At 38.8% G+C, this 21,081-nt stretch overlaps 1 protein-coding gene across 8 annotated transcripts in view; it reads right to left on the bottom strand.

Annotated features, from left to right (window-relative positions):
• The window catches only part of LOC122809420 (hepatocyte cell adhesion molecule-like), a 358,687-nt gene that overhangs the window by 216,124 nt on the left and 121,482 nt on the right, over positions 1-21,081 (bottom strand). The gene's annotated exons all lie outside the window — the stretch shown is intronic.

The raw sequence follows: 21,081 nt of genomic DNA on the forward strand, positions 1-21,081 counted from the left end.
AAAAAACAAGCCGATTGACCGGCTATACTAAATTATTTCTATATGTGTATATTAATCAACTCATCATTCATTACTGGATTACAAACAGTGAGTACTACTGATTGATCAACTACATAGGGATGATATGTCTTGCTCTTCTGCAGGACTTAAAATAGCACTTGCAAAAGAATTTTGCTTTATTTGTTTTGCTAAGTTTATGTTCAATAATCTGTGTGTGACAATATGTGCATTTGGCGAAGAATCACACATTTATACACACAACTATATATATATATATATATATATATATATATATATATATATATATATACACACACATATACACACACACATAAGTTTCAAAACTTCGAACTGCAAATGGTTGAGACCATAAGATCAAAGTTTTGAAACTTCAAAATTGTAATAAAAAAATATAAAACAAATTTTATTTTTTATGTGTCTGCAGGGGGCAAGCCCCGCTGCACCCCCCCCCCCACCAAATAATCATACCAACTCCATGATTGCACTACAGTGAGGAAAACAGTAAATTTCCTGTTCCATACTGTATGGTGATCTCCATTTAAAATGTTTAAAGTTTCAAAATGTCAATCTTATGGTCTTGACCGTTTGCAGTTTGAATTTTTGAAACTTTGAGCTTTGTGAAGGGAATACATATCTATATATCTATGGGTCTAGGACATTTCACTGAATGCACATTTCACTGAAAGTCAAATTAGTGTGCATTTTTCACTGTAAGCTCAATTCACTGAAACATATTTCACTGAAAGTTATATATGACCTTTTCCCCACCGTAGTGTGACCCTGGAGTTAGTATATATAGTAAGGGGGGTGTGGGGGGCACCGCCTCCCACATCGGGGGTTTGGGGGGGCATAGCCCCCCACATATTTTAAATATTTTGAACTATATACATGGTTACTTGCAATTCTAATATATTACTCTTTTCCGAACATAATATATACTTAAAATATGTGGGGAGCTACGCCCTACACACCCCTCCTGATGTGAGGGAGGTGCCCCCCACACCCCCCTTACTATATATACTAACCCCAGGGTCGCACTACAGTGGGGAAAAGGCCATATATAACTTTCAATGAAATGTGTTTCAGTGAATTGAGTTTTCAGTGAATTGTGCTTTCAGTGATTTGTGTTCAGTCATTGTGAGTTTCAGTGAAATATGCATTCAGTGAAATGTCCTAGACCCATATCTATATAGCTCAAAGTTTCAATTTAGGGCGGCACAGTGGTGCAGTGGTTATATATATATCCTCACAGCAAGAGGTTCTTCTGTCGCGGAGTTGCATGTGTTGTCTGTTGTGTGCGTGGGTTTCCTCCGGTACTCGGTTTCTCCCACATTCCAAAGACATGCATCTAAACAGGCTCTGTGGAACCTAGTCGGACATTCCCGGTCAACAAATGTAAAATAAAAAATAACATAAATAAATAAATATATATATATATATATATATATATATATATATATATGAATAATAGCTGCTTCGTGTAGTAAGGTGCCATAATTTTTCAATGGGGTAAGACATCTCCTACCCTTAAGTAAAAACATTAAAGCACAGGGAAAACTGGTGTTTATTGAGCATTGACGTTAATGGCGGAGACTCCTTAAAATCAGAAAAAAAGAATCTCAAACAGCAGCCAGTCTCAGTTAGTAGTCATGCATTTATAACTTGTTTAGAAATCAATATTTCTTTAATTAAAAATAAAAGATATTAAATAGATGAGTGCTTTTGTCCTTAACAGAGCTTCATCAAATCCCTGACTAAGAAATAACTAAATTAGTAAAATAAAGGCTGCTCTAATTGACTTAATTTGTATGAAAGCTTTACATAGATTTTACCTTATTACTCATTGATTTATTTATAAAAAAGTTAAACCAAATTCTGAGTTAATATCAATGCTGAGATCATGCCTTTTTACAATGTATGCTGCCTGTAGAAATTAAAATCAAGGGAACAGTTCTCATTATATCTCCATCCACTATGAATGTATTTTGTTTAATCTTTGTAGGTGGAAATTTGCAGAAGATGCTGCAAAATAAGTTTTGCTATTCAGTGTTACCATCCATAGATAGTTAATTTCTTTGCAGCACATGGAGCAATTTGATTACTGTTCGATATTCAGAAAAAGATAAATCGGTTAAGCACTAGATTAGTACGAGAAAAGCCCTTTACAAATGTTAAGCGTCCCCTGCTTAAGCTGTTAAGATTGGGTCTCGGCTAGGCAGTAAAATCTGTCAGTACTGCTCAGTAAATGACAGCAGCAGAGTAAAAGATGTGTTTCTGCCTGCTTTCCATTGGTAACATGTCCTGACTTCCTGTTATACTTAGAAGGTTACTAAAACATGTGTGTTTGCTTGCATTTTCTGAAGGATACAAAGTCTGAAACCTAAATGCAAGTCATTATTTAGTCTCTTCAGTCCTCATTAATTTGTCCAAAAACTACTGAGTTTATGAGGAACAAACCAAACATATGAGGTAAAAATCTGGACAATTAAGAGGCATGGAAGGTGAATGTAGAAGCAAAGGACTAAGTTGCACTGTCTTTCTGGCATAGCTCGCTAAGTGCTTTTCAGCTTTGAAAGCCAGCAAAACACTTAAAACGTTTTTTTTTTTTTCAATTTTACTGTAACTAGTAGTACACGGAGTAGATAAAGCTCCATGCACTACCAAGAATTATGATCAGATCATCAATCCTAACCTAATATTATGTGTTTTCGACATGGATGCCAACATTTACCTCTTGTGCTTCACTCTTGAGGTGAATTTCTTAGCATCCATGGCATAATAAGTCAGTTAGCATTGGCAGCCCCCTCATAATCCTCTGTACTTCAACTGCTGTAATCACAGAAAAGCTGAGATGAAACAATAACAGACAGTTGGGATAACTGCAGTTTTAGTTCATGTTATATGCATATTTGTTGATATGTAATAACACAAGATATGTTTAGATCAGAAAAGAACAAAAAAGTCAAGTAGACAGTGTAGGAGATAGAGTAGAATCTATATTGTGGAAGCTGCAGTTTGAACAATATTAGATATAATCATTAGTGCTCTGGAAAAAATCATTGCATGCTGTAGCTGTAAATGTATCACTAGACAAGCAAGTAGCTGAAGCTCTTTATACACACAGGGACTGGTTGTGGAATACTCCTACAAAAACATTTTATGCAGATATTCATTTTATATATATATATATATATATGTGTGTGTGTGTGTGTGTGTGTGTGTGTGTGTGTGTGTGTGTGTGTGTGTGTGTGTGTGTGTGTGTTGGTCTACTCACTTCAAGTCAAGTAGCCCATACATTGACCTCAGAAACATCAACTGCAAAAAGTCAACAAAGTGATTGTTGACACATTACCACGCATGCAATGAGAAGTAATCTTGTTGCATACATTTTCACACACAAAAAATAAATATAATTTTTTGCAGGGGAGCAAGTTCCCCTACACCCACCATGTGGAGGCTTTACTCCACATAGCCCCTGCTAATTATATATACTAACTCAGAGATTGCACAATACCAGAGGAAAGGGAATATTCCACAACTCAGGGATTATCGATATCACACACCTGTCAACCATCTACATATATCAACTAAATGTGGTTTATTAAATTGATGTAGACAAACAAGCATTTAGACAAAATACAGGACCCCAGGATCTCTCTCTCTCTTTCTCTCTCTCTCTCTATATAATATATTTTATATATATATATATATATATATATATATATATATCTTATGAATCACATTTTAAACAATGACATGGGTACACATGCATTAACTGAAAAGAAAATAAATCGTAATTAAGAGCTTCCATTATTATTATCATAAGCATGTTTTCTATTTAACATTTTGTCATTCACTCGGACTTCCAAGATGGCTGCATACTGGTCAACAGCTTAACTTCAACTCACCCAGTGTAAAAAAGAAGCTGAAGCACAAGGGCCTGGAACTCTGTGACTTTTAGTAAATTCAGTTACTGTCTAGGAAGTACACTTTCTAAATGCTAGCAAAGAAGAAACTGAGAGAGCCTGAAATAAAATCAACTAGAAAAGTTAAAGAGAACACACTGACTGGTAAGAATCCTACAGTGATTCAGCAAAAAGCAGCTCCATCTTTGGTGCAAGGCATGGTTTCCAGGAATCTTGAGGAAAAAATAAGTCAAAAGAGCTGATTAAAGTAAATGAAAATCTGAAGGAGTACAGCAGCTCAAATAACAAAAGGTTGGAAAAAATGGAAGAAGCTTTAAATTGATATTTTCAGATGAGCTGGTAAAACTGCAATAATCAGAGGCCGGAATGAGGAAAAGGCTAGCTGAGTATGAAACTGCTTAAGAAGAGATGTTCCAAAAAATGGTAGAATTAAAGGACAGAGGACATAGGGAAAATCTAAGATGTTCTGCTGTACCACAGAAACTAGAAGGAACAGACTGTATTGTTCTTCTTTCAGCTTTTCCCAGTTAGGGATTGCCACAGTACGCTAATGATTGTCAGTAGATTATTATGGTGCCGAGGTGCCAACTTGATGCCCAACCTTCAACAAAGGCACGCCCACTCATGCATGTCTTTCGAATGCCACTCGACCGCGGAGAGGACATGCAGACTCCACATGGAAGGTGCTCCAGCCAAGAATCGAATGGGAGAACCTCTTGCTGTGAGGCAACAACGCTACTAAAAGCACAAATAAGCACTGGACTTTTATTCCACAACAGGAGTTGTTAATTGAGAGGGCACATTGTGAGTATGCTCCAAACCTGTCCACGAGAAAGCCAAGACCCGTGTTAGTAAAGATGCAAACCTACCAGCAGAAAGAGTTGATTCTGACAAAACTGTGGCAAAAGGGCAAGGCATTAAAAGCTGGAGATAGTTGAATGTTTGTGGAAAATGATTACTCACTGTACACCAGGTGGAAGAGAAACAAATTTATTCCAGCAATCATGGAATGTTGAGAGGCAGGTATGAGATTCAAGCTGCTGAATCTAACTGTCTTCAGAATATTTTTTTTCCTGAAAGATCAGTCATTTTTTATGCAGAACAGGCAAAGGAGGAAATACAAAATATACGTCCATCTAAAACTGGGTCATCAAGCAGAAGGAGAATGTGCTTCTCATTCTTTTGATAATAAAGCACACAAAGAAACTTAACCAGTAAAACCTTTTCCACTGTCCCAAAGGAAAATGCTTGAGAGACAGAGAAAAGCATAGTAGTTGACCAGAATAATTGAGAATACCTTGGAACTGAACAAGAATCTGTAGCTGGGAGATGGGGATAATCAGGAAGAAGACCAGCAACATGGAAATTAATGAATAAATGTGAGACTGCTAAGCATCAATCACATTTATGAAATACTATATAAAAAAAGTAGAAAGAGTGGACTTTTGTTGACTTTGTTAAACTTGTGGGGAACTGAAAAACATTTCCCTCACTTCGTGCCATTAATGTTTGGAAGAAAATTGAGGGGAGGGGAAGAAGAAGGAAAATGTAACTGTAAGTAAAACAGTTTCTTTTCTTAACAATATTTCTATTAAGCTTTTCAGAATATACATTGCATATTTTGTAGTAAAGTATTTTAGTTGTTCTTGTATGTGATAAGGTTACTAATGTAAACAGATATTGTTTTCTGCTTCTCTTTCTTCTTTTTTTGGTATTACAAAATGTAGGCATCACACTATAAAAAGAGAAAAAAGCTAATGAAAAGCATGTTTAAGTTAATAGGCTATAATCTTGGGTTAATGAGGTGGGGATGGGGTGCAAAAGTACACAGATCATATGTATAGCTGATATGTTTTCTCTGACTTTTTCACAGATTAATGGATTAAGACCTTTGGCTTAATCTAATAAGTTTTAAGTGGAAACACGTAAATATGAGAACACCAAATATAATCAAAAGTTTTGCTTTAGCAATAAATGCTATAGCTTGTCTTTCAGGCTGTAGCAGAGCACTACATTTTTTCTGTTACATTTCAATGGAAACAAGCTGACAACAGGGTAGTAAAAGTCAGAATACCATTTTGTTCAAGGCAAAAGGTTGTTTTCTGAAAGTGTGCAAGTTTTCTTATCTGGGAGGGGAATAAAGATAAAAAAGAACAGACATCAATTAGTGTAAGTAGAAGCACAGGCAATAACATGCTTCTTAGCATGGGTAACCTCGTTTAAGGTTAATTAAAGCTTGTGTTAGCAGCTACCTATTTGGGACAAATGTTCCTTTTAGGAGGGTTAAACATTATTTGAAGATGTACATAATTATGTGTGTTTGTATTAAGTTAACAGGTTTTGGGGTGTTCTGGAGTGTATATTTTTTGAGGGTTTTTATTAAAACAAAAAGTCTTGTAAAATGTAACTTCAGTTCCAGTGTTGATAGGAAAAATCTGTATAAAGGATTAACCTGCCAAACATTAGTGGGTGCATGTATCACAAAAGCTGGAAATAGACATTTAAAAAATCTGCCATATATAATAGGTGTGAATAGTGATTTCTTAACATAATAGTGACAGTTTTCATATTCTTTTGGAATGTGAATGATCTCACAAGTATAGACTAAAAGGAAAGAATAATTATATTAAGAAAGGCAGAGAGCAAATAGAAATGCTACAGAACATGCATTTGGAAAGAAATGACTGTGTGAATTGGATAAAGAAAGGATTTCAGGATGGATATTCAGCAGAATATCAGAAACAGAGGAAAACTGATATTCTCCAATAGTGATAGAAGAGGAAAATAAAATAAAAGCAGATTTGTAGTAGTAAGGGGCTACTGGAAAGGAATGAGGATTATGCTGGCATGTATTTGTATTCCACCTAAAACTGCTATTATGGAATGTAAAAAAATGGGGAGAAATAATCAGCTTTCAACGGGGAATATTTCTTATTGGTATAGCAGTAGCATTGTCACCTCACAGCAAGAGGTTCTTATGTTCGATTCTCGGCTGGAGCACCTTCTGTGTGGAGTCTGCAAGTCCTCCCCGCGGTCGAGTAGTGTTAGAAAGACATGTATGAATGGACATGCCCTCATTGAAGGCTGGACATCGAGCTGGCAGCTTGGCACCATGAAAATCTACTGCCAATCATTAGCGGACCGGAGTTCCGCTGTGGCGACCCCTAACCGGGAAAAGCAGAAAGAAAAACAACAACACCACTATCTAAACCTAGCTACACTGCCCCAGTAATAACTAGCCTGCAGACCCTCCCACATATTTTCTCTCTCCTCCATCCCTACCTCTACTATAACCAAACTCCTTCTTAAACTAAAACCAGGAAGCAATGCCCCTGACAACCTACCAATGAATACCTTAAAATATCAGCTGCAGCCATATCCTACCCTGTTAGTATACTCTTAATTAGATCAATCCAGGAATCCTACATACCCACCATCTGGAAGAAAGCATACATTCTTCCCCTACATAAAGGTGGTAATAGCTCTGACACCTCTAACTTTCACCCCATCGCTATACTATCCCCCATTTCTAAAATCCTAGAAAAATGCATACACTTCCAGCTGAAGCAATACCTACTAAACAACAATCTCCTATCCCCCTATCAACACAGTTTCTGACCCACCCACAGTACTACCACTGTTCTCCTATCATTCACAAATACTGTTAACCAAGCTCGCAATGAAGGAAAACTTGTCTCCTCCCTCTTCTTTGATCTTTCAAAGGCATTCAACACCATCTCCCACTCCCTTCTTCTCTCCAAGCTTTCCACTCTGGGGATATCTTCACTGACTCTACTCTGGTTTTCCAACTACCTGCCCAATAGAAAACAGTTCACTAGATGGCATGCCTCTACCTCACCATTCCTAAATACTCCCACTGGAGTTCCTCAAGGATCCATATTAGGCCCCCTACTTTTCAGTATTTTTATCAATGACTTTCACTCTTGTGTTCCCAATAACTCTGTTATTCAATATGCAAATGACTCAGCAATAATCTGCACCTCCAAAACCATACCCGAACTACTCACAAACACTCAGCAAGCATTCTCTTCCATTGAAAACTGGATGACTAATAACCATCTTGCACTCAACCCAAATAAAAGCAAACTTATTGTCTTCACTACTAAAAAAAATCACTATAAACAAACCTGACTTTAAAATCTACTCACTTAACAAAACCGCCTTAGAAGTCGTCTCATATACAAAACGATTAGATGTCACCATTGATGAAAGCTTAACCTTCAACCAGCATATTCACAACAACATTAAAAAAAAAAACACCAAAAGCTAGGAACCCTATACAGACATAAACACTTCCTCAGCCCCATCACCAAACAAACCCTGGCCTCTACCTTCCTACTACCAACCTTACTATATGGTGCTGTCTTACTCACAAACATTCGCACATGTCTAAAAACCAAAATGGAAACCTGTTATAACAAAATCACAAGATTTGCAGCTAATGCCACCTACTCCTCCCACCACTGTTCCTCACTTCACACACTAAAATGGCTTGAATTACCACAATACCTCATCTACCAACAGCTTACCATAGCCCACAAAATAATATATAAACCTCTTGACTGTCCAGCCCTTTCCTCAACTCTAATTCAATACCACCCAAACAGACCCCTCAGATCAAACATTGAGACCTTGCTACTCGTTCAAAAACCTATACTCCCCACTGGTCAGGCTTTCTATTCTTTCTGCATTACCAAACTCTGGAACTCACTCCCATCAGCACTCAGAGTCATCAGTGATGTTATCTCCTTCAAAAATGCCCTACATCTTTATCTAACTACCCATTGACAATGCTCCTCTCCTGTTCCACATCCCATATAACCTGATCCTCTACTACTGTTATTCACTCACTCATTTCACTATCTATCTCTTATACCATCCACACAATAATCCTCATCTATTCTTTTCTCCACTGTAACGTATCTTGACCACCACCTTGCCACCACTTGTTAACACTGTTCTACTACACATTGCCCATTGAAATACTCATAGTCATCAATCACTTCTTCCATCCTTATATTTCATAATGTCTTCATCGTATAGATAAGTAATATTAACTTGCTGTATCTAATAGTAGTTTTACTCAGATCTGTAACTTAGTTGTATGTTATATTAATGTGAATTTTACTGTATGTTGTACTTATATGTCTCCTTGGAGCTTTTCTCCCCAGGCCTCCACTGAAAAGAGGCTCATTCTGGCCCAGTGGATACACCTGGTAAACAAATGTAAAATAAAATAAAATTATAGGTGGGGGCTAGAATTCAATTTGCAAGAATAAGGATGTCTCTTTGCGGCTTAGAATTGAAAATATTACAAAAGAGGGTAGATGTCTTTAGAAATTTATGAAAATATTTGTATAAAAGATGGGAATTCAGTAGTAGGAACATGGAGAGGATTTACATATTATTCCACAAGGTATAATAACTGGGCTAGACTACCCAGAAGTTATATTTCACAGAAATGTACATTTAATTGAGAATTTTGATGCATATCCAATAACTATTTCAGATCATGCACCAATAATTAACAGGATAAAAATATAGGATAATGAAGTAAAGATGAGAAACTGGTGCTTCCCCACCTACCTGTTAAAAAACAGACAAATTTAAGGAATGAGTAGTTAAAATTATTTGGGCGGTATTAGAGAAGATATATAGTACTCTAGAAGTTATAGCTAGTGAGTGTGTTAAAATCAAAGAGGAGTTTAAAAATATTGTAGAAATAAAAAAAGAAAGATCTGGTTAAGAAGTAACAAGATTTAGAAGGGCTTGCAAAGTTTAAAGTATTACAGAATAAGGGGACTCTCATAGAACACGAAGACATGCAATTGCAGAGGGCTAAAGAGAAAATAAGATAGTACCTGGATAGTATGCATGAGTTTAGAAAGATTGCTGTTATGCAAATGTTTGATAATTCCAGAGCCCAAAAACGTTTGGCACAAATGACTTAGGGAGCAGAAAGTAGAAAGGGCTGTTGCCAAACTTACTTAGGGAGCATGTAACACGAAAAAAAACAGAGATCCTGTAGAGGTATCAGAGGTATTTCAAATATTTTATGAAAATTTGTATAAAGCAGAGAAATGGGAAAATCAAGAAAAGCACAAATGAAATGAAAATATTTATGGAAAAACTTAACTATGCCAGGGTTAGAGGTAGATGAGGCTTAACAATTAGCAGTTAAGATAGGAGGACATGAGATAACAATAGTGTTATATAAGCAATCTGTAGGAAAATCTCCAGGAATAGGTGGTATTCTGGTGGATTTTTGGAAGTTAGGAGTGAAGAAAGTGATAAAGATCTGGAAAGTTTTGTTTAGTGGTATTTTAAAAGTAGGGGAGGCACCAACATGCTAGAAAAAAGGTGTGGTGGCTGTAATACCTATAGAGGGTTAAGACCCATCAGATCCAGATTCATGTAGGCCCATTTCAGTTTTGAACCATGATTATTAAGTGTTTATGTCTATAATGGCAAAATGAATGGCAAAGGAGATTCCAAAATTGATAGATATGAATCAGTGTGGTATTGTGGAGTGGAGGCAAACATTTGACAGCATTAATAGAACAGAGATTATCCAGAGGGAAGCCGAATATAAGAAAATACTGCTGTTGTTGGTGTGTCTTAATGCAGAGAAAGCATTTGACAGATTAAAGTTGGGATTTTATGAGTAGGGCAATGGAAACATTTGCATTTTCTGATACAGTAATAAGGTTAATTAGAGGGATATATGAAGGATCAGAAGCAAAAATCAAGTGGGACGATACCACTTTGATAAGTTGTGTCTGAACAGAGGAACCAGGCAGGGGGTTCCTCTTTCCCTTTGTTATTTGCATTATATTTAGAAAGATTGGCAAAGAAAATAAGTGATTCAGAAATTCAAGGGTATAATTGGTATGGTATTCAAGAAAAGTTGGTCTTATTTGCAGATGATATTATTTTGTACCTGATTAAACCAGACAAGGACATTTGAGTGTTGTGGAACATTCTGAGACAGTTCTATTTTTTTTTCAGCGGGGGGATATAAAATTAATGAAGATAAAACAAAGTCTATAGATATAAACTCTGTACCCACACTCTAGAAGTTATAGGTAGTGATTGTGTTGAAATGAAAGTGAAGTTTAAAATAAAGCAGAAATAAAAAAAAGATCTGGTTAAGAAGTAACAAGAATGATTTAGAGAGGGTTGCAAAGATTAAAGTACTACAGAATAACGGGACTCTCACAGAACGAGAAGATGTGCAATTGCAGACTAAAGAGAAAATAAGGGAATACCTGGATAGCATGCATGAGTTTAGAAAGACTGCTGTTAAGCAAATGTTTTTTTGATAATACCTCCAAAGCACAAAATCTTTTGGCACAATGACTTTGGGAGCATAAAGTAGAAAGGGTTGTTGCCAAACTTAGGGAGCCTATAACAAGAAAAATAAACAGAGATCCTGTAGAGGTATTTTGAAAATGTTATAAAATTTTGTATAAAGCAGAGAAATGGGAAAATCAAGAAAAGCACAAATGGAAATATTTGTGGAAAACTTAACTATGTCAAAGTTGGAAGTAGATGAGGCTCAACAATTAACAGTTAAGAGGAGATGAGATAAAAGTGGTGATGTATAAGCAATCTGCAGGAAAATCTCAGGAATAGGTGGTATTCTGGTGGATGTTTGGAAGCTAGGAGGGAAGAAAGTGATAAAGATCTGGAAAGTTTTGTTTAAAGTATTTTAAAAGTAGGGGAGGCACCAACATCCTAGAAAAAAGTGTGGTAACTATAATACCTAAAGATGGTAAAGACCCATCAGATCCAGATTCATTGATATGGATCAGTGTGATATTGTGAAGTGGAGGCAAACATTGGACAGCATATTTGTTGAGCAATATCCATATTTATGAGGACATAAAATGTATTTAGGAGTATGGATTAAAAAAGGATTCTATTATGGCAGCTAAGGATATGTGGGAAGAGACTAAACAAACAATAATACAGAAACTGAGAAACTGGAAGCTCTTGTCTATGGATATGGACAGCAAGATGGAAGCAGTAAAAATGTTTTAGTCCCTTTAGTTTTATACACAGGTCAAGCATATTTTTATCAGCCAGAGGATAAATTATGGATAGTAGTTAATAAGGAGTTGAAGGATTTTTTATGGGAGGGGAAGAGGGCAAGGATCAAGTGAGATAAGTTGATCCTCCCAATAGAACAAGGAAGTTTTATATTACTTGATTTGAAGGGATATTTTAGAGCCAGAAAGTTAAGGCTCTTATGCGTAACACAAGAAAAAATCTACAGTTCACAGTGGAAAAGGATGATGATGATACAGTGGAGTGATTCAAGAAATAAGGAAATAGTAGGGTTTTGGATGCAGATTCTTGAGGAGAATAACAACAGTCATACGGAATGTTATATTCAAAAAGTAGTATAACTAAGCCAACATGGGAATGAAGATAAGAGATTCTGCCAATAGGAATGACTCCAGTTAGGGGTACAAAGAAAAGGCAAGAGAGAGCTGGAATGTACAGGAGGAAGCTGGCAAAGGAACCAAGGTATTGGGAAGAAATAATTAGAGATGGAAGGGTAATAGAATGAGAAGAGGCAACATTTAGATTGCAGGCTAGTGACTGCCTTCCCTATCAGGGACTAATATCAGAGTATAGACAAAAAGAAAGGGATATGGTAACCCTTAGTGAAAGATCTGCACCGGTTGAGTTTTTTAATTGAATCTGGAACAGAAGCTGTTGTTTAAAAAGGGATAATTAGTAGGGCATATAAAATATTGGAAAGAGAGATTAGATATGCAAATTACAAAGAAACAATGGAAGGACATATCTCTGGCTCCCAAATATGAAACAAAATCTAGAAGATTTAGGATTTTTGCCTGGAAGTATTTACATAGATATTTTTATATCCCAAGCTGACTTCAAAGAATTTTTCCTCGGGTAGACTACAAATGTTGGACGTATAATGTGGAAGAAAGAGGTACCTGGAAGCATGTGTTCTTGGAGTGTAATGAGTTGGCAGACTTTAAAATTTCCCTACAGAGTACTCTGTTTGGAATACTGGATGAACAAATGAGTGCAACTAAGGAAACATTTTTTTGAGCTGGGATACAGTATCTGAAATGCTTAGATATAGTAAGTAAGGTCTTGTTAAGTTTATTTCTGGTAAGCCAAAAAATGCAATTACTAGTGAATGGAAATCAAAGTATAAACCAACTATACTTGAAGTAGTGAACATTGTAAAAGAGAAAAAAAAAATGGAAGTGGGATCTTTAGAAAAGGGTAGGAGTAAATTACATAGAAAAAATAGAAATTGTGGGAGGAATACATACAGAAAATGTTTTGGAAGAGGAATGAGGTTTAAGAGACGGCAGGAATTGAACAATTTATGTAATGTTGCATTGATTGTATGGTATAGAACAATATATGTAATATCCATTTTTTTGTAAATGTGAACTTGTTAATATGGTTTAAGTACTTTTACATAAATGTAAGTTTGCCTGTGCCATAAGTGATAATCAATAAAGGTGTTTAAAAAAACATTTTCATTCACTCCACCATTACATAATTTACTCAGTTCTTAAACATCACTCCTCCTGAACATTTTTCTACATATATTGTTTCTACAAATTCCATGTATTTCTATGTAATTTGCTCCTTCCATTTTCTAAACATCCCGCTCCCATGCTTAATCTCTTTTACAGTCTTCAATACTTCAGTTACAGCTGGTCTAGATTTTGAGTTCCATAATTAATGTGTCTATATTTTTTTAACTGGATTAGCCCTACTGGGCAGAGTCCATTAACAAGGGCAACTCAGTGAGAACAACTTCCATTTATAAAGAAGTAATATAGTGGACAGACTTAATGCATATAATATAGGTATACATTATTACTTACAGGCTTACAGAAATATCAGATATTATATGTAATCATTTACCAAATAAACACAACAGTAAAGCAGTAATAGTCATATTGCATAGCCACTGAGTAAATAAAGATTGAAAAAAGTAATAAAACATGCAACAATCAAGCAGAATGTTTTACTAAAGATATACACAAAGGGTAATAATAAATTCAGATCTAGCAAATGATTGCATATGTTCCCTCAGAAAAAAATGGAACTTAATAGCCTGTCCTTAGTTTCTGTTTGTTTGCTACTAGTCAAGTTATTTTTATATCTTTTTTTTGACCCTCTGCCTGCCAACTATCAAGTCTCTCCCAGTTGGACATGATCCAGCTCTTTCTTCTCTGCTGGGTATCACCAGCATGAGGGAGAGAGCTGTCCAGAGGGATCATCAACCATGCAGCCATGAGGGTGGTTGTGCCTTTGCTAGAATCCCTGCAATGCAGGCATATGCTATAGGCCCTCTTTTCTAGTTGAGGTGTATGCAACTTGCATCACCACATGGGCCATTGTGTTCCCTCCCTGTGTAAGTGCACACTCCCACAGACCTACAGTGAAGGATATCACATACACAGCTTAATGACTGAGCATGCATCCCAAGGCCATCCCTTGCATCACTGCCCTCTTTTGAGGGATGACAGGACTAGATGGCTCAAGTACTTCAGTTTGCCCAGGATAGGCACACCCATCCTCCTCACATAAGCTTCTTCAGATGAGAAACCAAATTGTCTAAGTTATAGTCAGGGCTTTATAAACTTGTGCTAGCAGAGTTGGAAAGCTTTTTGTTAAGCAAGCAGGCTGTGGGATGTTAATGTCAGATGATGTTTTTTGTGGGAAAATGTACCAGTTTTAATGGCATAATCTTGATGTACGCAAATATGTGCAAAAATATTTCCACAACAACACCAGACACATCTTAAACAATAATTTTGTATTCTGCTGCTCTATGCTATTAGATCTGACAGTATTAGAAATGCCTCACCCCTATGAAAACCAGGTGATCTGATGCTGTTGCTTTCATCTGATCATCGACCCATGGGTTTGTATCCGAACTCGGATTCAAATTGGCCGCATTATATAGCTTGGATCCAAGAACTGAGCTTCTCCTCCTCCAGCCACAATTCCTCACTCCATCATCACTACTTCAGATCTCGTTTGCCGCCATCGGGGATAGCAGCTTTAAGACAAGCTCCTCCTGGCATTGTTATTAAGTTACTGTGAGTAACTATTCTTTGCCTTTTCTCCTTTTCTAACCTTTGTTTTTCAGCACGTTCTTCAATCAAAAAAAAAAATAAATCTTATAGACAGGCTATACTTCTTTCTTTCTCTTCTAGCCATGTCTGAAGCCCCTAAGGCTGGATTTAAAAAATGCACAGTGTATGGACACAAAATACCACCTTCCGATACCCACACCCTATGCATTTATTGCTTGGGTGCTAGTCACCTAGACTCCTCCTGTTCAGTCTGTGCGGGCTTCAACCAGACTTTTTAGACAGGTACAACTTAAGTTACCTACTTTCACATCTAACTCCTCTAGTGCACACTACAGTGTTTAGGATAAACCAGTTTTTTCATCTTACCTTTAAGCATCCCTGTGACTAGCACTTACTCTAAAACATACTGGAAAGCACTAGGAAGCCTTAAACTGATTCAAGCACTCAACTGTCCTTGTTAATAAGGAGAAATTAATCGTAGGCACTAAACAGCCTATAATTACAAAGTACCTTGCTAAGGTAAGGAAAAACAGCTCTTGTACTTTACAAAAAAAAGCACCAAAACAGGCATATCCGGTGATTTCTCCTGTCCACCTGGTGAATCTGGGCATACTGGGGCAATGCAGCAATTGCCTCATGTATACAGACAACCCTCTCTTCCTACCACTCAACACTGCAACCTGCAAGAGATGCACTTACATAGCTAAATTGGAAGCAAAGTTCTTTCCACCCAAGATTGTGCTAGACAGTCAAGAGGAGAAGGTTAACACCCACACTACACCTCAAGCAACAGATAGCCCTTCTAAACCCACACCACCAACACCCTCACATAGCAATACTAAACCCTCATATGCGGAGGCCCTTAACAGTAACCTGCCCAAGGAACAAGGACCTCCGAAGCTGAAATGCAAATAAACACCATTCACAACCAAAGTGTCACATAGCTCACAACACCAGTGTGCCACCCAGCAACAGCCCATAAGGCAAGACAACGTACCCAACACTTTAGTCATAGCTGACTCTATAGTCAGGCCCCATGATGTCCCACTCACCAGGCTGAACAAGGAGAAAATTGCAGTCAGCAGCCTGTCGGGTGCCAGAATCCACTACATAACGCATGCACTCAAGTCACTCTGCAACAAGTACAACTATGACTCTGTCATTGTCCATGTTGGAGTGAATAACTTGAGACGTACCTCCCTGGACTACATGAAAAGAGACATGGAAGAGCTCTTGGATCATGTGGCCCAGGCAGGTGTGACCCTAGCCCTGCGTAGCATCCTGCCTTCACCCAGAATTATACCACAGTATAAGGACAAAATGATTGACTTCAAAAATTGGCTAAGCTTCTGGTGTCATTCAAAGGGATCCAGTATCTGTCTGCCTGGGATGACATGATCAACAGACCATGATGCTTTGCCAGAGATGGTCGGCACCTGTCACCCCCTGGGATTCAGGTTACTGGCTAAGGCTCTTGCCACCCCTATAGTGCCTTTTTGAGGCAAAGTTCAAAGGACAAAACCACCACCGTAACAGGTACAAGCATGCAAAATCTGAAGGTAATGCTACTCAATGCTAGAAGTCTAAACCTCAAAATGCAGTCTCTCGAGGCACTCCTAAAAATGGAGGACATCAGTATCTGTGCAGTAACTGAGACCTGGTTCAAGGCTCCAGAGAGCACCCCTGCAATACCAGGCTACAACTTTTACCACACTTTCGGCCACCAAACCAGGACCAAAACACTAAAGGTGGAGGAGTGTCCATATTCACCAAGGATATTCACACCACCAGGCTAGTTGCCCATCACAATGCGTCTGAAATTCACCAGGTGCAACTAACACTAGGTAAGACTGCAATCCAAATTGTAACTTGCTACAGATCCCCCACCATGCCCCAAGATTCTCACTACATCTTTCTAAACATACTGGAAAACATTAAGATACAACCAAACACCCTAATACTGGGTGATTTCATCTACCCTACCATTAACTGGGAAAACTACTTGTGTACCAACACCTTTGCCCAACGGTTCTTGGAATTCATAAATTCCAATGCCCTGGATAAACTAATCCATAGTCCCACCAGGGGCTCCAATATCCTAGCCCTGGTCATTACCAACATGGGAAATCAATGCTCCACACCTATGGTCACCCCCTCGTTGGTCAGGTCTGACCATAAGCTAATCACCTTTGACATCCACATCCCTCCCCCACCCCCCAGTAAGGAAACCTCCGTAAAAAATGTCTACAAAGCCAACTTCATGCTACTCAAGTCAGAAGTGACAAACTTCATAACACCCATGCAGACGGGAACTGAAAGTTTGACTGCTGAAAACTGTACCAAGGCACTGTGCGAGCACATCCACTCATGCATGAATCATGCCATCCCAAATAGAACCAAGATGCTCTCCTCCAAAAAAAGGAAGCCAATCTGGTGGGTCCCTGCCATAAACAAACTTTACAAGAAAAGGAAAATCCCAGGATGCAAAAAACTCCCTTACCAGCCTCAGTAAGAAGCTGAGATCCCTCATAAAATCCTCCAAAGCTAGTTACGAAAATAAAAAAGCCAAAGACAACCACAAGGCATTCTATAGCTATGTCAAGAATCTAAATGGCAATACTCAGATCTGCTCTGAGCTACAACAGAATGGCATTAAATATACTGATCCCAAGGATATTGCCAATATCCTGGCAGCTCAATTCAGTGCCAGCTTCACACCCCTCTCACCCCCTAAAGGGCCCATCTCAATACCGAAGGATTGCCAAATTCCAGTAATAACGGCCACACAGGTAAAAACCACACTCTCCAAAGCTAAGAGTACAGAATCCATGGGACCAGACGACATCCCGGGCTGTGTACTACATGAACTACAAAATGAACTGGCACGTCACAAAATTGTCATGTTTAATCATAGCCTCACCTCAAGCTTCATGTTCACTGAGTGGCGCACAGCTACAGTTATCCCACTCCACAAGGGGGGATCCACCTTGGATCCTGGGAACTACCACCACTTCAGTCTGACAAGCCTTATCTGCAAGCCCATGTAACGTATTATCATGGAACTTATAAACAAAGACAATGGCAACCTTCAAGCACTGGACCTCACCCAGTTTGGGTTCATGAAGAGCCGATCTTGTCTCCTGAACCTGATTGACCTCTTTGAATCAGACTTCAGAGCTGTGGATGAAGGTAAGGTGGTCCACATAGCCTATCTGGACCTTGCTAAGGCCTTCAAAACCATCCCCCACTCTGGAATCATAGATAAACTTACTAAGCTGGGCATTAATCCCTATGTCACTCGATGGGTTGCCAACTGGCTTACTGACAGAACCCAGACTGTAAAAGTAGCCAACTCCAAATCCAGCTCCAGACAAGTGACAAGTGGAGTACCTCAGGGTTCAGTCCTGGGACTGCTCTTGTTTGGCATCTACTTCTCTGAAGTACAGGCCAACACTGAGGGACTCTGGCTAACAAAATTTGCAGATGACTGCAAATGGGGAGGCATTATTGAATCCCCAAATGATGTGGATATTCTACAAAAGGGCCATACAGAAACAGATGCTTGGTGACAGAGCCATGGGCTCAAGCTCAGTGCCAAGAAATGTATAGTTATCCCCTTTGGGAAAAAACATGTACCCATGAACTACCACATAGGTGGCAGTACACTAAACACAGAAAGTGTGATAAGAAAAAAGGGTGTCATTGTCCCACTGTACTCACCATCCCCCAATGACAATGGCCTCCTTTTTTATGGATGAAAAGCCCCTAGTGATGAGGTGTGTCACATAGAAGGATTTCCTGACTGTTGTGGTGATGTGGTTATCGAAGGTGAGACCACTGCCCACCTGTGTCCCTAAGCCTCTCATCACACTTTCTGTGTTTAGTGTACTGCCACATATGTGGTAATTCATGGGTACATGGTTTTTCCCAAAGGGGATAACTATACATTTCTTGGCATTAAGCTTGAGCCCATGGCTCTGACACCAAGCACCTGTTTCTGTAAGGTCCTTTTGTAGAATAACCACATAATTTAGGGATTCAATAATGGCTCCCAGTTTGCAGTCATCTGCGAACTTTGTTAGCCAGAGTCCTTAGTGTTGGCCTGTACTTCAGAGAAGTAGATGCCAAACAAGAGCAATCCCAGGGACTGAACCCTGAGGTACTCCACTTGTCACTTGTCTCGAGCTGGATTTGGAGTCAGCTACTTTTACATCTGGGTAAGCCAGTTGGCAACCCATCGAGTGACGTAGGGATTTATGCCCAGCTTAGTAAGTTTATCTATGATTCCAGAGTGGGGGATGGTGTCGAAGGCCTTGGCAAGGTCCAAATAGGCTGTGTGGACTGCCTTACCCTTGTCCACAGCTCTGGAGACTGATTCAAAGAAGTCAATCAGGTTCAGTAGACAAGATTGGCCCTTCACGAACTCAAACTGGGTGGGGTCCAGTGTTGGAAGGTTGCCAATGTCTTTGTTTATAAGTTCCATGATAATGCGTTGGTTTGGTGGCCAAAAAGTATGGTAAGAGTTGTAGTCTGGTATTGCAGGGGTGCTCTCTGGAGCCTTGAACCAGGTCTCAGTTACTGCACAGATATCAATGTTCTCCATTTTTAGGAGTGCCTCGAGAGAGTGCATTTTGAGGTTTAGACTTCTAGCATTGAGTAGCAATACCTTCAGATTTTGCATGCTTGTATCTGTTACAGTGGTGGTTTTGTCCTTTCAACCTTGCCTAAAAAAGGCACTATAGGGCTGGCAAGAGCTTTAGCCAGTAACCTGAATCCCAGGGGTGACAGGTGCAGACCATCTCTGGCAAAGCATTGTGGTTTGTCGCTCATGTTATCCCAGGCAGACAGATACTGGATCCCCTTTGAATGACACCAGAAGCTTAGCCAATTGTTGAAGTCAATCATTTTGTCCTTATACTGTGGTATCATTCTGGGCAAAGGCAGGTTGCTGCTCAGGGCTAGGGTCATACCTGCCTGGGCCACATGATCCAAGAACTCTTCCATGTCTCTTTTCATGTAGTCCAGGGAGGTACGTCTCAAGTCATTCACTCCAACATGGACAATGACAGAGTCATATTTGTACTTGTGGAGTGACTTGAGTGCATGCATTATGTGGCAGATCCTGGCACCCGACAGGCAGCTGACTGTAATTTTCTCCTTGTTCAGCCTGGTGAGTGGGAGATCAATTATTTGTCACCTTTTCAAAGTCCAGACTGGGAAAACCAGTTTCAAAGGTGACAATTTCTAATTGGAATTCCAAGTGTATTCACTTGATTTATAATCTAAAACATATTCCCTTACCAGACAAAGTGAAAGCCCATCCCACCAGATCTATTTCTACCTCCTATGCATTCTGGTCCAAAGTTTCCATAGATGACATCTGTACTGCTGCTATGTGGGCTAACCCTCATACCTTTATCAACCACTACAAATTGGACATAATTTCCAGAAGCCGAGCGTCCTTTGTCTCTGCCATGCTCTGAAACATCCTTCCTTAGGGCCACCCAGGGTCTAAGTAGCTAGAGACTCAATCCCATGGGTTGAAGATCAGATGAAAGCAACAACATCAGATAAAGAATTTATGTTCCTACCATAACGTTCCATCTGTGTTGTTGCCTTTCATCTGTCTTCATCCTTCCTCTCCTTCCATCCCCCCTTTCTTGTTTTCGAGGATTGGTGAGATGGAGCTCAAACCATTTCCTGGTCACCCTTGAGCTCCTGAAGATGTTGTGTTATTTTTTTCTGGTATACATATTTCTTGTTCTTCTGCTCTGGCTGTTTCAGCAAACTCAATCTGAGGTAGTGATGATGGAGTGGAGAATTGTGGGTGGAGGATGGGGAGCTCAGTTCTTGGATTCAAGCTATGCAATGCATCCGAGTCGGATCCGAGTTCAGATCCGAACCCATGGGTTGAAGACTGATGAAAGGCAACAACACAAATGAAACATTATGGTAAGAACATAACTTCTTTTTATTTTAAGTCTGAAAATATACACTGAGGTACTTTG

This window comes from Protopterus annectens, chromosome 8.part0 (assembly GCF_019279795.1).
Source record: "Protopterus annectens isolate FY-2018-M chromosome 8.part0, PAN1.0, whole genome shotgun sequence".
In the NCBI taxonomy this organism is placed as follows: Eukaryota; Metazoa; Chordata; order Ceratodontiformes; family Protopteridae; genus Protopterus; species Protopterus annectens.